The sequence below is a fragment of the Erpetoichthys calabaricus genome, chromosome 9, assembly GCF_900747795.2.
Source record: "Erpetoichthys calabaricus chromosome 9, fErpCal1.3, whole genome shotgun sequence".
NCBI classification, from domain to species: Eukaryota; Metazoa; Chordata; class Cladistia; order Polypteriformes; family Polypteridae; genus Erpetoichthys; species Erpetoichthys calabaricus.
The window spans coordinates 172,299,721-172,314,811 of record NC_041402.2 but is presented as its reverse complement, the minus strand read 5'-3'; the positions used below and the strand labels follow the sequence as shown (position 1 = coordinate 172,314,811).

At 38.0% G+C, this 15,091-nt stretch overlaps 1 protein-coding gene across 3 annotated transcripts in view; it reads left to right on the top strand.

The window, feature by feature from the left end:
- The window catches only part of robo3 (roundabout, axon guidance receptor, homolog 3 (Drosophila)), a 407,285-nt gene that overhangs the window by 218,366 nt on the left and 173,828 nt on the right, over window positions 1–15,091 (top strand). The window lies entirely within an intron of this gene.

Genomic DNA, 15,091 nt, shown 5'->3' with positions numbered 1-15,091 from the left:
TCAATTGCAGTTCATTGGCGAAGCGCTTTTTATATAGCGGAACTTTGATAAATTCAACAAGCATACTCCGGCCCTTTGTAAAATTGTTTACGGTTATGTTCAGAGATATAGCCATGTTATATAAATTCGTGTTCTTCTTTTACGATTCCTTAATTATAACATTATGTCACTCTATACAGATGTCTCACTAGTCGCGACATTTGCAGTTTCTTTCCGCTTGAGACATTCTGCCCTGTAATTACACTGTCTAAATGCAACAATGGAACAATTATCATAAGGTGACAATCACCTACTTGATGTCCCAACACAAGCCATCGAGTCAGCTATTTGCCGTTCATTTAATAATGAAGAACACAACGAATGTAAAATTGTAGCCGTCCCGCAAAGGAACCGTGCCCGAGTACCCACTAGTTATTTCTTTTTATTTCGTAGGTAGCAGACACGTACTCATTGCAAGAAAGTATTCAAAATTTTGCCATATATATGTGTGTGTTCATATATTAACAGCCTAACGGATTTTATTTTAAATGTATAAATCTGTAGTGTAAATCTATTCATGGGATCCCATTCTTTTTGAAAGTGTTTTCTGTTCTTTAGTTGTGTTCAGTTCATACAGACCTATCGATTGAGTTTTCTATGTTATAGTGAATTTAATTGTGCTTGTCTTACCTTAAAGATCCATTTATAATAATAATAATACTTTTTTTTCCCCTTAGTATTTAGTCTTCGTAGTTACACCTTATATGGCTTATACAGGGAAAATTGCAAAGAAATTTGAGGTAGTTTGCTTTCCTAGTATCTATCTATCTATCTATCAAATACAGCTTCAACTGTCATTGCCTTAAATTGTTAACGTGAATAGTAGAAAACTGAATAACTGTCTGTTTTTTATCTTTTGCTATTACACATTTTTTGGTTTCGCCTCTTTATAAATCTCTTAAAACTGTCAAAACAAGTTTCTGTTGCAAGAAAAAGAACCTTTTAAACCTTTAATGCTTTGTTTTTCTTAGGGGATAAGCAGCTTTTGAATTTATTTTGAAACCTTTCATAGAAGAACACTCTATTTTGTTCAAAGACATTTTCTGTTGTAAAAGTGCCATGACATTTTTTTTTTGGTTCAGAAATTAGCTTTGGCTCAGATTGTTACCTTTGTAAGTTCTGGCTTTTTAATTCTTTGATGCTTTTATTGGAAGTTAATTGCCTTTATATCAAACTTATATGTATAGATTCATTTACCTTCTATGGATTATTTAAGATATTTTATGTTTGCCCTTTACCTGTAATGCTAACCGCCACCTTCAAACGAAGCTGATATTGTGATCTTAGCATTACTTTTCAAATTTCAGTGTCTTCGAACTATTGTTTTTGGACTGATTTGTTGCTTGTCAATATATCTGTTGTAGTCACACTGAACGATTGCTTAGAATAGAGTTTGCCTCTAAATCGCGCTGTTATCTTTAAATGCGACTACAGCATTGCCTTTCAATCAGTCACATTGCCACCAACGTTTGGTTTTCAATGTTTTCTTTACTCAAGCTATTGTCTAATTTATCACATTATTGTCTTCACATTGGGTTGTTATAGTTAAGGCTATTGTTTTCTGAGTGCACTCTATTTTAGAACATACTTTCTTTTATGCTTTTCAGGCTTTCATGTTCCTTTAGATGGGGATTGTTGTTTTAAACATGCCTAAGGATGTTAGTCTGCCGCTATAAATAATAATAATAATAATTCATTACATTTATATAGCGCTTTTCTCAGTACTCCAAGCGCTAGCTATGAGTTCTAGAGCTTCTTTCTTATCAGAAATATGATGTATTTTTCAATAAATTCAGAGTATGTTCCAAGGAAAAGCATTTTTAATAAGTTTTCCATGTTAGCTGAAGTCTTTATAGCTCTAAGGAAATTCTCATCAGCTGTAACTGTAACTTGTGGCCATATGGCCAGGTAATGTAGAGTTACAGTGTCTTGGGTTCACGTCCATGTTTGTCACATGTATGTGGGGCTTGGTTACACTATGTGTATTCATCCTATGTATGTGCTAATTAGGCTTAAAAATCCTGATTATTTAATGGCATTTTATGGTTCTTTCTTGGGCTGTGTTGCGTCTTGTAGAAGTATTGCTTGACAAAACACTATCTCATTCTGGGGAGGGTTCTTTGCATTTGAAGTTGGGTGTTTGTGCTTCAAGTTTCACAAGTCTGTTATCATCTCTTCATGGTTATTTACTGTATGGCGACTGTTACAGATCTAAAATAAAGTTTCTTTCTGAAGCCTTCATTTAGATGGGTCTTTTGGGAGCCAAATGTGGTTCCCCTATGGCATCACCCTGAAGAACTACACTGGCATTTTGAATTTTAAGAGTGGGGCAACTGTAAATCTGCCTTATGTGAATTACTGTGGGTGTGTAAGAGGGCATGCTCTGTGATGGATGGGCACCTATTAGGGCATGCAAAATGAATGAATGGGCTGTAGTGTTTAAAATGAACTAATGTATGGGTAATAGAATATTTTATATGTTTTTATACACATACACAACCATGCCTATAGAACGTTTTCCAAACTTTGCTTGATTACAAATGATCCATACACATTTTTATGTTTTTTTAAAAATTATTACACACAACAAGAAAGAGAAAAAAGTGATGTGTAAGTAGCAATCAAAACTAAAACATGCTGCTTGCACAAATATTCATACCTCAAATGTCAATATTAGTTTTAGTCACTTTGCATTTTGGGGGCTGTGTACCAATCCATTTTGCATGTGAATTAGGGGTGATTTTTGCCCATTAGATAATATAAGTTTCAGTTTTATTTCAGTACTTTCTGATATTAAAGATTGTAAATGTAATATGTATTCCTAAATTTCATCTGTCATTGTTATTGCCATTTCCAGGGATGCAAGTGTTCTGCTCGTATGAGTTTTGTATCTCATACTATGTGTTTTTTTTTGTTTTGTTTTTTGTTCTGTTTTAATAACTGTAGAACTTTGAGATTTCACCTTTTTAAATTCAACAGGAAATTGACATAAGGGCTAACAGGTTACTCTATAAAAAATAAAGTTTTAGACTCTGAACTTTGTTCTAGTTTTTCAAAATAAGCGTTAGTTTTGAGCCACCACCACTCATAACTGCCTATATTCATCTTCTTTTTATTTTCAAGAGGGACATTGAAAACTGGTCTTGTCCAATTGTGGAAAATTGTTTTTTTTCTATCCTATAAACAGCCTTCTAGGGTTGTCATGATGGACTACTTTTAGAAAAGGATTAAGAAACACAACAAGTGATTTATGTGTATGGCTGATGTGTGTTCATCCTGCCTTTTACGTCATGTCAGCCTGCCTTTTGAAGTCAAATTTACACTTGCTTGCTTACATTTTAGTTTAACTTTAGTTAGGCATTGAGAGCTTTATTACAACCACACATTTTCGGTATGGTTTCTAAATATACAAGAGGAAGAATAAGCATACACCAGTATAGTTTATGTCTTGGGTATAATGGATCAAACAATCGTCTGCCGAGTGACAATTAAAGTGTATAAAATCCTGCTTGCTGCATTTTCAGATGTCGGGCATTGCTGCTAGGGTTTTGGTTAGCCGATAACTCCCCCAGAGTAAAGCTTCTTTTCTGGAGGAAAGGATGATATAAAATATCCATTATTATTTTTTAACAGAATGTGTGGATTACATACACTGCATTATTGGTAGGTTTTCATCATCGTTCTTTCAGAAATCAATAATTCCTAATAACATTAGAGCCGATTTGAGTGCCACAGGCTATATTAGTGCAGTATTAGGATAAACATATTTGTTTGTATTATTGGCACTTCACTTATTGAAATGAGTGGCGTAGTGAGGCACAGACCCGGCCATTAACCTAATATGGCAGTCAGCTATAAGAGGCTGTCCACACTGATAAGGAGATATTTTGCTTTTTTTTACTCGTTTGTTTTTTTCTCTACACTTGACCTGGACAGACACATCACAAAACGTTTTGCCGAGTGATGTACTCATTTTGCTTGTGGGGCATAAGGTGAGGTGAGTGATGCTTGTTTAGTGAGTTATTGTAAGTCTGAAGTGAGGCATTATTTTTGCATTAAAAAAATCAAATCTGATCAAACCTTAAACAGAAAGTGTCATACTTATGGTTTATGAAAGCTGAAGCACAGACTCAAAGGGTGCAGAGGTGTTAGCCATCTTATTATAAAACTATATTACCAATTAGATAGATTTTCATTGCATAAACATCAATGTCTATTTGTACAAACCCCGTATGCATCCCAGTGTCAGGTGTGAAGTTGTAATAGGAGGCAGATAGATTGATCTGAAGCTTCCCGGTTACTTGGTTGGCATCCAGCTGAGATTTTGAGTGGCACGGCTTACTTTCTATTACTGCTTCACACCTGATAAGAGGCTTGTCAGTGCTTCACTGTTGTTTGCTTTATTTCTGCCCTCATTATTGTGTTAAGTTTTTCATTTCGATAGTGTGATGTGGGACTAACGTCAAGCAGGCCCCCAAAGGTTTGTGTAGATTTGTTTTGTTTTGATGGAGAATTTTTCGAGATGAAAAGTTGACATTGGGGAGTTTGCCCTGTGTGTTTAAACATGAGAGAGCTGAATAGCTACGAAATTGTATTCATATGTTGAGACTGCTGGCCTGCCTCTGAATAAATTTACTATGATAGACTTTGTGGAATTCATGTGGACATCTAGTGACCTTAATACAACCTCTTATGACAGATTGTAAAGAGATCAGACATCTATAATGAAATGTATTTTTGCATGGACTATAAAAAGCAGTCCACCTACCTTTATCTTTGCATAGTGTATTTAATTGAGGTACTTTCTAATTGACCAATGCAAACAATTTCTTGTTACACCAAAGTAAAGACATTATTCTAGCAATTTGTCCTGTAGACGCTTAATATTATTAATAATTTAACTCAAGTACTGTTGATTTGATGTAAGAGGTTTTCCTGGCAACATTTAAAACACAGTGTCTGTTTAGAAACATGGACAGTTGGCCCACTTATAGTGCTGTAATACAACATCATAAAGTGTGTAAAAATGAAGAAGAGAAATAGATAAAGGTTTGGGACACCAAGGTGAAGTCCATTTAATGTTCAGTGGTGAGAATGAGAAAGCAAACAGGAAATAAATGCTCACAGATGTTTGAGGTTGACATCCTTCTGGAAGTCTGGTTCAGTTTCAGTCTGGTCTGAAAGCAGAACAGGCAGAGCTAACATGCCGAGAGAGAAAGTGACATCAGTAGTCTTCCAGAAAGACATTCTAGATCAAACAGAAATTGTGTTAAAGGTTTTGTGACACACATATCATTCCGTGTATGTACATCAAGAGAACCTAAAACGGTGCAATATGCCCGATGCTCACATACTTGACTGGTGCAACATGAAAACACAAGAGAGCATGAGACCTACTTGATATATTCATATCTGCTGTGCATCAGTTGCAAATTATTTTCCCCCAGATTTGTACCTCCAATTGTTTTTCACATCCTACTCCTGTGCAGAGTGGTAAAATGATCAATTGATATCTTCATGGCAGGTTTTCAGAGCACAGCATTTTAGTTCCAGTATCTTTGATAGTGATGACTAGACATATTGCTAGCTTTAGTGGTTATTAGGGTTACTTTTATGAATTTTTTGCCAAGTCAAAGAATGGTTTGTGGGTGCGGAGGCTCCCCCCCATGGAGTTTTTCCAGCAGTTGTCCATGCATGTCAGAACATAAAATGGAAGGCAGGGGTACTGGGCTCTTGAAGATCAGGAGATGGAACCCTAAGTCCATTAGATGGGGTGGAGGGGCTCATAAATGATCAGAGGACTCCCACCACCAGCACCAATGACACCATTGACTTTGGTTGATTCCTGGATACAATTTGCACACAAAACATGTCCAAGTATGTTTTCTAAAAGTATAGCCTGCATATCTACTGTATGAAATATTATCAGTGTGTGATTTTGACTGACAGTAGTGCTCTTTGCTCACTGAAACAGACCTATACTCCTTAGCTGGTATAGCTCAAATATAGTTTGGTATGGACACTGGTTGTTTTCATTCTCCATGTCTTCTTATAATAGTCATTGATAGGACAACTTCATTTCTAATGTATTGCATGACTGACAATAAAAGTTTAGTTGACACAAAAGAGTGAAGGTGAAGATATCAGAAGTATAGATGATAACCCGTGAGGCAATGCATGATTGTTTTTACATTACTCTGTTAAAAAAAAAAAAAACATCTGGAGGAAAGTAGGAAAGTCCGAGTGTACTGTCAATCTTGTGTTCATTCTGCAGCCAGTAATCATAGGGGCACCACGGTGCAAACCACCAGCCAACTCCTATAGGCAGAAAATCAGTGTGGGAGGTGATGATCATTGGTATCATGGTGAAGGTGTGAAATGGCAATGTGAGCACAGCAGCTAGCAATCATGACTGTTACAGCAGTGTATTGCTGATTATGACATACTTGAGAAGATTTTAGAAAAGTATTTGTTTTCAGCATGTGGTGTTAATGCTGGCTACTCCAAGGAAGAAGATTAGTCAGCGCTTAAGTGGAGGTTAGGAGTGGGCAATCATACAATAAAAGATATTGAAATATTATTTAGTAGTATCCCAAGATAAAGAAATTGTGCAGTGAAGGTGCAACGGAAGACTGTTTTTATTATTCAAAAAACTAAGATGTTATGCAGGGATGGGGCTTAATGTATTGGATTTTCTATTTAAAAACATTGTGTTCTGTATTTAAGTAAATAGTGCAATTTTTTAAACGGCACAAATCACTTCAGTCCTAAGCCTAACAATAGCTTAAAAAATATAAAGAATTATAAGGTACTTCTTCCCATTTAAACAAATGTGTCTTAAAAATTAATTATAATAAATAAAGTCAAACTTTTTTCAAAATTTTAAGGCGCGTGGATGTGTACGGTAAGGCCGACAACACAAAAGCAGAGGGCATCAACTGAGCAAAATCAAAGGGTGAAAGTGCTTTATGTGCGTCTGTAAATTGCTTGTATTTTACAGTTCAACTTTGTTGAAGCAGTTCTGGTGAATAGCATCTTTTAAGTATGTCCAGTATCATTAAGTGATAAAAATCTAAATGAGTCAGAGCTGCAGAAGTTGCATCTGATTTGGAATAATATATGATAACTCGCATGTCACTAATCTTGGTATTATTACCTGCTTCAGTATCAAGGCAGCACTCTTATTTCCAAAACAGTGTTTCCAGAACCACATGGCAAATGTGGAGTGTGGACACAACTTCATTGGTCCTGATTACTTCATCCAGGTAGTGCCGTGATGCCTGTGAATTGTTTAGTGTCTTAGTGTTCATGTATTCTTCATACCTTTGGTCACTTCAGAAATTGACATTTCAATGTCTACTGCCTGATTACATTTTACCAATCCAAGATGCTCTGATTCATTGGTCTAAATTTTCTGTCCAAACAAACAATTCTGGGACATCAGCCTTTAAGTGCATAACAGACGCATCGCTTCGGTCAGCTGGTTTATCATCTACTAGCACACTGTGTGCATTGTATAGCACACTTTACAAACCATTATAAAAAACTCATTTCTCCAATGTTTAACCACTGTTCTTTGGAAACATAGCTGATAAGTGAGTGATAAGTTAATTTTTTGCATCATTAAACACATTTCTTTAATCAGTCAGAGTAAAACACAAAAAAGAGTGCAAGGAAAATCTCCTCACTTTGTCTTCCTAAACTCTGCTCTTGAAATCTTTTTGTTACATTTGCAGACCAGTGAATTTCTCCCAGTCTCCCATTGGGTAAGTGCTAGACATTGAACCAAAAGCCTTTTGGGTTACAGTCCAAAACCTTAGCCACCATTCCACATAGCCTGGTTAGGTTTTCTTTAGTAATTACACACCAAGTTTGCTCTAAGACTTTAATATTATAGTACATATGAAGCTAAACAAAAACAATTAGTAAATATCCATGCCAGCTTTGTCAAGTTCAGTGTCATCTGGGATGAGGCATATCCTGGCAGCAGAGGGTGTAATGCAGGGACAAACCTTGGATAAGGTTCAAATTTGGTTGAATGTCTAATGCAAAAAAAAAATCACTGAATTGATGCCTACACAGGTACACACGTACGCCTAACACAAGACGGCCTGACAGCATGTTGGTCCATGGAATAACAGTATGGACTCAGCAAGGTGTTTCAATTGCAGAATAGGAATACCGGCCAAGGCAACTAAATTAGCTGTAGGTCAAGTACTACTTCAAATGGTTTGTTTCATTTTATCCCATAGATGCTTAACTATTTGATAACTTATTTAATTTGAATTCGCATCTATATTCAAGAAACTATTCCAGAAATTTCTTAAGCTTGTGGCATAGAACATTATTCTGCTGAGAATGTTCATTTTTAAATAGGTATACTGCTGCCATGAAATAATGTTTTGCTATAGCAACAGCCTCCAGATAGCTTGTGTTGTTAAAATGTTGCTATAATCATATAATGGAATCCAGCCTGCATTATTGAACAGGGGCCCATGAACTAGTGGAGCTCTCATCATATCTTGGTCCTTCCATCAGGGCGAAATAATAAGAAAGGGATTAATCAAACCTGGCATTTTTTCTTCAAAAGTTAAATTCTGTGTGACTGTCAGCTGCTATTTGCAATCTATGAAAAGATAAGACGAGTTATGTATTCTGTATTTTCATTGGCATCTTTTTCACATCACAAAAGTAGAATCAGCCACTGTTGGCTCTTTTTTTGAGTGTATTTTCATATCAGGACTTTTGGAACTGCTGTTTGAAATCATGCCAACACATGCGCTACCCTGCTGCAGTTTAAATAGGTAGAATAGAAAGAACTTTTTTTGTCCCCAGGGGGAAATTTGGCTTTTTACAAAAGTTCTTAAATAAATAAATACATAAATGGATAGATGCTGCCCCCAGTTTAGTGCCTTAATGTTTCATGAAATCAAGGGATAGAACAAATAAACATCCATCCATCCATCCTCTTCCGCTTATCCGAAGTCGCAGCAGCTTGAGCAGAGATACCCAGACTTCCCTCTCCCTGGCCACTTCTAGCTCTTCCAGGAGAATTCCGAGGCGTTCCCAGGCCAGCCAGGAGACATAGTCCCTCCAGCGTGTCCTGGGTCTTCCCCGGGGCCTCCTCCCGTTTGGACGTGCCCGGAACACCTCACCAGGGAGGCGTCCAGGAGGCATCCTGATCAGATGCCCGAGCCACCTCATCTGACTCCTCTCGAAGTGGAGGAGCAGCGGCTCTACTCTGAGCCCCTCCCAGATGACTGAGCTTCTCACCCTATCTTTAAGGGAGAGCCCAGACACCCTGCGGAGGAAACTCATTTCAGCCGCTTGTATTCGCGATCTTGTTCTTTCGGTCACTACCCATAGCTCATGACCATAGGTGAGGGTAGGAACATAGATCGACTGGTAAATTGAGAGCTTCGCCTTGCGGCTCAGCTCCTTTTTCACCATGACAGACCAATGCAGAGCCCGCATCACTGCGGATGCTGCACCGATCCGCCTGTCGATCTCACGCTCCATTCTTCCCACATTCGTGAACAAGACCCCAAGATGCTTGAACTCCTCCACTTGAGGCAGGATCTCGCTTCCAACCCTGGGTGGGCACTCCACCCTTTTCCGGCTGAGGACCATGGTCTCGGATTTGGAGGTGCTGATTCCCATCCCAGCCGCTTCACACTCAGCTGCGAACCGATCCAGAGAGACAAATAAATAAACAATAAAATAAATAAAAAAATAAATAATAAAATAAACCATGACAAATAAAAAATAAGTCAGGGAATCATTAAGTATATAAACTTGTATTCAGGTTTTTGTTCCATCAAAGTAGCCTGCACCTTTGCTGATATAACAGCCAAATTGATTCAGAATGCCAGTTACTCTGTGCAAGTCACCAACATTTCCTCCAGCATAAGAATCCCAGACCATCACACTTCCTCCTCCAGTTTTGACAGTTGGTGTCACACACTGAGAAACCTTCCTTTCACCAACTCGATGGCATACAAACACCCCGCGTGATAAACCAAAGATTTCAAATTTGGATTCATCAGTCCATAAGACATTCTTCCAGTCTGCAGTAGTCAACAGCTGGTATTTCAAGGCCCTATTTTGTTTTTGGCTTTCCTACTGTCACTTGCCCTGTCAAACCTGCAGTGTTTGTAATATTCTGAAATTTCCTTTTTTTTCAGTTCTTTTTAACCTAAACTTAAAGTGTAAACCTCTGGCAGTTTACTGCTTACCTTTTCACCATTTTTTGTCATTCATTGCATGTCAACTGATTAAATTTGAAGAAAAACTGAAAACACTGAGGTGTTCTAAAACTTTTGACTGGTAGTGTATGTGCAGCACACACACACACACACACTATAGTGTAAACATACACCAGAATGGCTAAAAAGGAAGAAAATTTAAAAAGGAAGAAAACTTCTGACTTGGTGGTGTTGAAATCTTCAACCATGTCCATTCTCCATCTTAACTGCATATGTACAATACATGATTGGGTGGTACCAGTGTACCTACTAATTTCCAGGTCTCCACATAAGATGCTGTGACATTTAACAGCAAAAAAGGACAGTAAACCTATGGATCTGTGGATGTTTGTACCTGTATGTGACCTTAGATATAATAAAATCAAAAACAGGGATAGATTAAGGATAAGAACAAAAATAAAAAATCTAATAACGGTACATTTTGTTTTTTTGTTCTGAAAGTAAATAATAAACTAGATTCATTTATCATATGCAGTTATGATCGATCACAATTCAAATATTATGCAGTGTGGGAATAAAAATGCAAATTTGAATTGTACTGTAAACATTTTCAAAGGCATCAGCTAAAACGCATTCTAGTAGACTTGATGCAAGTCAGGATAACAGCCCTGGAGAAGGTTCTGGTAGATCACTGGGCACACTATCATACACAGTCGCATTCACTTTAGGCCATTTTAGAATTTCTAATTAACCTAACATTCACATCACTGAGGATGTGGATGGATAAATGATACAGACATGGGGAGAATATGCAAAATCTTTATGGACAGAAAGCAGTTCTGGTATTCAAACTTAGATTGGTGGATCGATGAGGTAGCAGCAGCACTAACCACTGCACTACTGTGCCACTTCAGCTAGACTTTATTGTACATTGTAGAGTTTGTAGTCTTCTGTGATGCTCTGCATTTCTTGGTAAGTGGAGGCACAGGGCTGCTTGAGGGGAGACTTACTTCTGCTTCCCCACGAAACTTTATCCCCTTTCCTGTCTGAAAATGAAGCACCAAGACAGCGGAACTTAGTCATTTCAAAAAGGAAAAGTTTAAAGAAACATTGCACTATACAAGTCACTTCAATCATAGCTGAGGTTATCTTTTTTTCTGCTGATGGGGTAACCATTTTGTCTTTTAGACCAATTATTTATAAGCATCTGTCCAGCGATGATAGGCGTGTCTGAGCTATTCAGTATCTGCAGTGACTAGACAGCCAGAAGTCCCGCAGTATTAAAGAGGCAGTGAGTGGACTGGGCAGAAGAAGCTGAATTGAAATGGGAGGGCAGAATCATGCCAAGAAGAAGCACAAGTAGAAATGAGTCATAACGTCACACTAATATGAACTCAGGGAAGGATGGAAATATCACTGCACCGAAAGCAAAAATATAAATCCCTTGTCACAAACATACCGTTTGCCCCAGGAGATTCTTTTGGAAAGCCAAGCCTAAACTAAAACTGTTACTTTCTCCATACGCTAGATGAAAGTATAATAGTGAAGTTAAAATTCTGTCTGCATATTTTTTTTACTAATTGATGTCGCATTTAACTTGTAAGTAGATTAACCAATTATTGTTCAACTTAACATTCAAGTTACAGTCCTCAGTATGCTAGAAATGTTTTCATTTTGAACAAATCAGTTCAGGGGAACTTCAGCGTTACTGATACCAAATCATAAGCAGCACAATAAGTTAGGCAGAATTGACTGTTCTCATCAAAACTGTTCTTCAACCCATAAGCAAACAGAGAGACCGGTTATTCTGTCATATATTAAATGATTGATTGCATAAAGACCAGATTGTGCAGCTCAATCTGTCTACTGTATTGAGGACAGAATCTGTACTCACATGCCATCACATACAGGCTGACTGACTGCCTCTCTGCTATAGTGGCTAATGGAGTTCCAAACGCAAAGTCCAGTACAGAATTCTTGCAAACAGAATGTTCTAGATGACAGGGATATTCTTGGTCAGTACTTCATATCCAAAATTCTAGTCATCTATCCATCCAATTTCCAAACCTGTAATTTGCAAGTCAGGTTTAAAGAGAGCCAGAGTCAGAGATGCAAGGCAGGAATCAACTGTGCAATGGATAACCAGTTCACAATCACTCGACACTTACTCTCACCACCACAATTTAGAGTCAACACGTCAGCTAAGAACATTTCTTTAGAAGATAGCAAGAATTGTAATTCCCTGGAGAAAAAAAATACAATTGGATAAATTCAGAATGTCTAAACTTCACAGAAAATGTTGTCAGGCTTGTAATTGAGAAGCTTTGGCCACTTTGCTATCAAAGTTGATATTTCAAGACACCAGGGTTCATCTTTATTATTGTTGTAGCTCCTTCTGACCAGTCTCTTTTTTACTCTTGGTGTGTAAGCACCCTTGCTCACCTAATACATCACCATTTATGGTTTTGATTTCCAGACAAGTGCTTCAAAAATCCCCATCCTTGAAGTACTTTAGTAAAGTGGAATATTGTGTACCAGCAGGGGTAGATACAGAATTAAAGGTTCTCTGTGTCTCATTATAATTACAGAATATGAAGGACCTCAGACTCCAAAGAGAAGAGAATGTAGGCCACCTTGTTGTAAGCGGTCACGCATACCTATATACATACATTATTAGCAAGGCAAATCATCACCTGGGTCTCAGCTTTCCAGCTGAGAGTCTGTCAAACGGATTCAGATAGAGTTGCACATTTTCTGCTGTTGCGTTGACATGTCTCTCCTTGCCTGAATGTTTTTTCTGCATAGTTTTTTTTTTTTGGTTTCATTACTGTGCTGACACAGCAACGGATGCCTCATTCTCTGCGAGCTCTGAGGGTGTGCGGTCCAATTAAACCCAATGCTCTGAAACATTTTGTAGCCGAGTGCCATTGAAATTCAAATTGGAGCCACATTTACAGTTTGGGTTTTGATTCATCTGCTTTGAGAAATGAAAGTAGGCTGGGGAGGGGGTGCGGGTGTGGGGATAGCAAAAGGCTTTCTTTAGATTTGGTTTAGTCTACATGTCTGAGGGGTACTCTCTGTTTTTCTAAAGCAACAGCAGAGCAAAACTGTTAGATGAGAATGAGACAACAGTTTCCTTTGCACTTGGAGCAGGGACTACAAGGAGGAAAGGCTGAAAATAGTAGGAGGAGAACTGGGTGTCTTCTCCATATAAATAAACTTAACAATATCACTTTCTCACTGAAAATGAATTCTGGTCTGTACTGTCACTAAAGAGTTCTCAAATGTGTGTGCAGAATAAAAAAACAACCTCCTCCAAATTCTGATCAAAGCATCCATTTGTTGAATGAATGAATGTATGTTTGTGGAGGGGCAGCATGATGGTGTTTTGGCTACTGTTGCTGCTTAAGAGCTTCCACAGTCTGAGCACAAATCCTGACCATTCCATTGTCTGTTTGGAAAGTGAACATTCTCCTTATGTTTAATTGACAATAGTGATGGAATTGTGAATGAAATAGTCTGGAATTAGGCAGCTATGCCTGAGGAAAACAGGCAAAATAACTTGGCATAACATTTTCACCTCAGCTTAATCCGATTCAAGGGGGCATACTGTACACTGGCCACAAGACAGGAAACAACCCTAAACTGAGTAGCAGTCTATTGCAGAAAGGGCCAATTTAAAAAATGCTAATTAACCTGGCCAGAGTTTGTTAAATCGGGATGAAAGCTCATCTTCATTTAGAAAACATACAGATCTTACATGAAGAACAACTGGGCACAGGATTCAAACCCTGGCTGCTGCATCTGTGAGGCAGGAACAATGACCCCTGAACTGCAGCGCCATTAACACTCTAAAAAATAAAGGTGCTGAAGTGGTTCTTCTGACCAATGCCACAGGAGAAACATTCTTGGTTCCCAAAACAACGGGCCTCATTAAGGTTCTGGAAAGAACCTTTATTTATTTAGATATGTAAAAGACTCCATAAAAAGCCACGTATAGACTATAACAGATTTATGAAATACTGATGAGTTCATAATTATAAAAGGTGTCTCACTGCATACCGTAACACAGGCCAAGTTCAGGTCTCCTTCATCTGTAGTATCTTGCTAGGTAGCTTACCATAGATTAAAGATTTCTGTTTTGTCACCATATTAGGAACCTGTCAAAGTTCAAAGAACCAACTTCATTAGCAAAAAAACTTTCACAGAATGAAAATGGCTCCTTATCAAGCAGTGGTCCTGTTATAAACCACACAACTTAATAAAGTGGTAGTAAAGATCTAGTATTCTTAACAGTGCACATGCAAAAGCAGAGCATACACATTTAAGATTGATAATCAGTTTTCATTTATAAATGAGAATATATAATAGCTCCATCAAGTTCCAAAGTTAATTTATACTGTAGTAGTTTGATTAATGCATTTTATACCATAAAAAAGAGCTTGTTGTGGTTATTGAATCAAAGTAAGTGATATGTTTATATGCCATCATATTTGTAATTTTATTTCATATATTAAATAAAAAATAGCATGTTTAATGGTGTAATACAAATCCATTCCATCCATCCATTTTCCAACCCGCTGAATCTGAACACAGGGTCACGGGGGTCTGCTGGAGCCAATCCCAGCCAACACAGGGCACAAGGCAGGAACCAATCCTGGGCAGGGTGCCAACCCACCGCAGGACACACACAAACACACCCACACACCAAGCACACACTAGGGCCAATTTAGAATCGCCAATCCACCTAACCTGCATGTCTTTGGACTGTGGGAGGAAACCGGAGTACCCGGAGGAAACCCATGCAGACACGGGGAGAACATGCAAACTCCACGCAGGGAGGACCC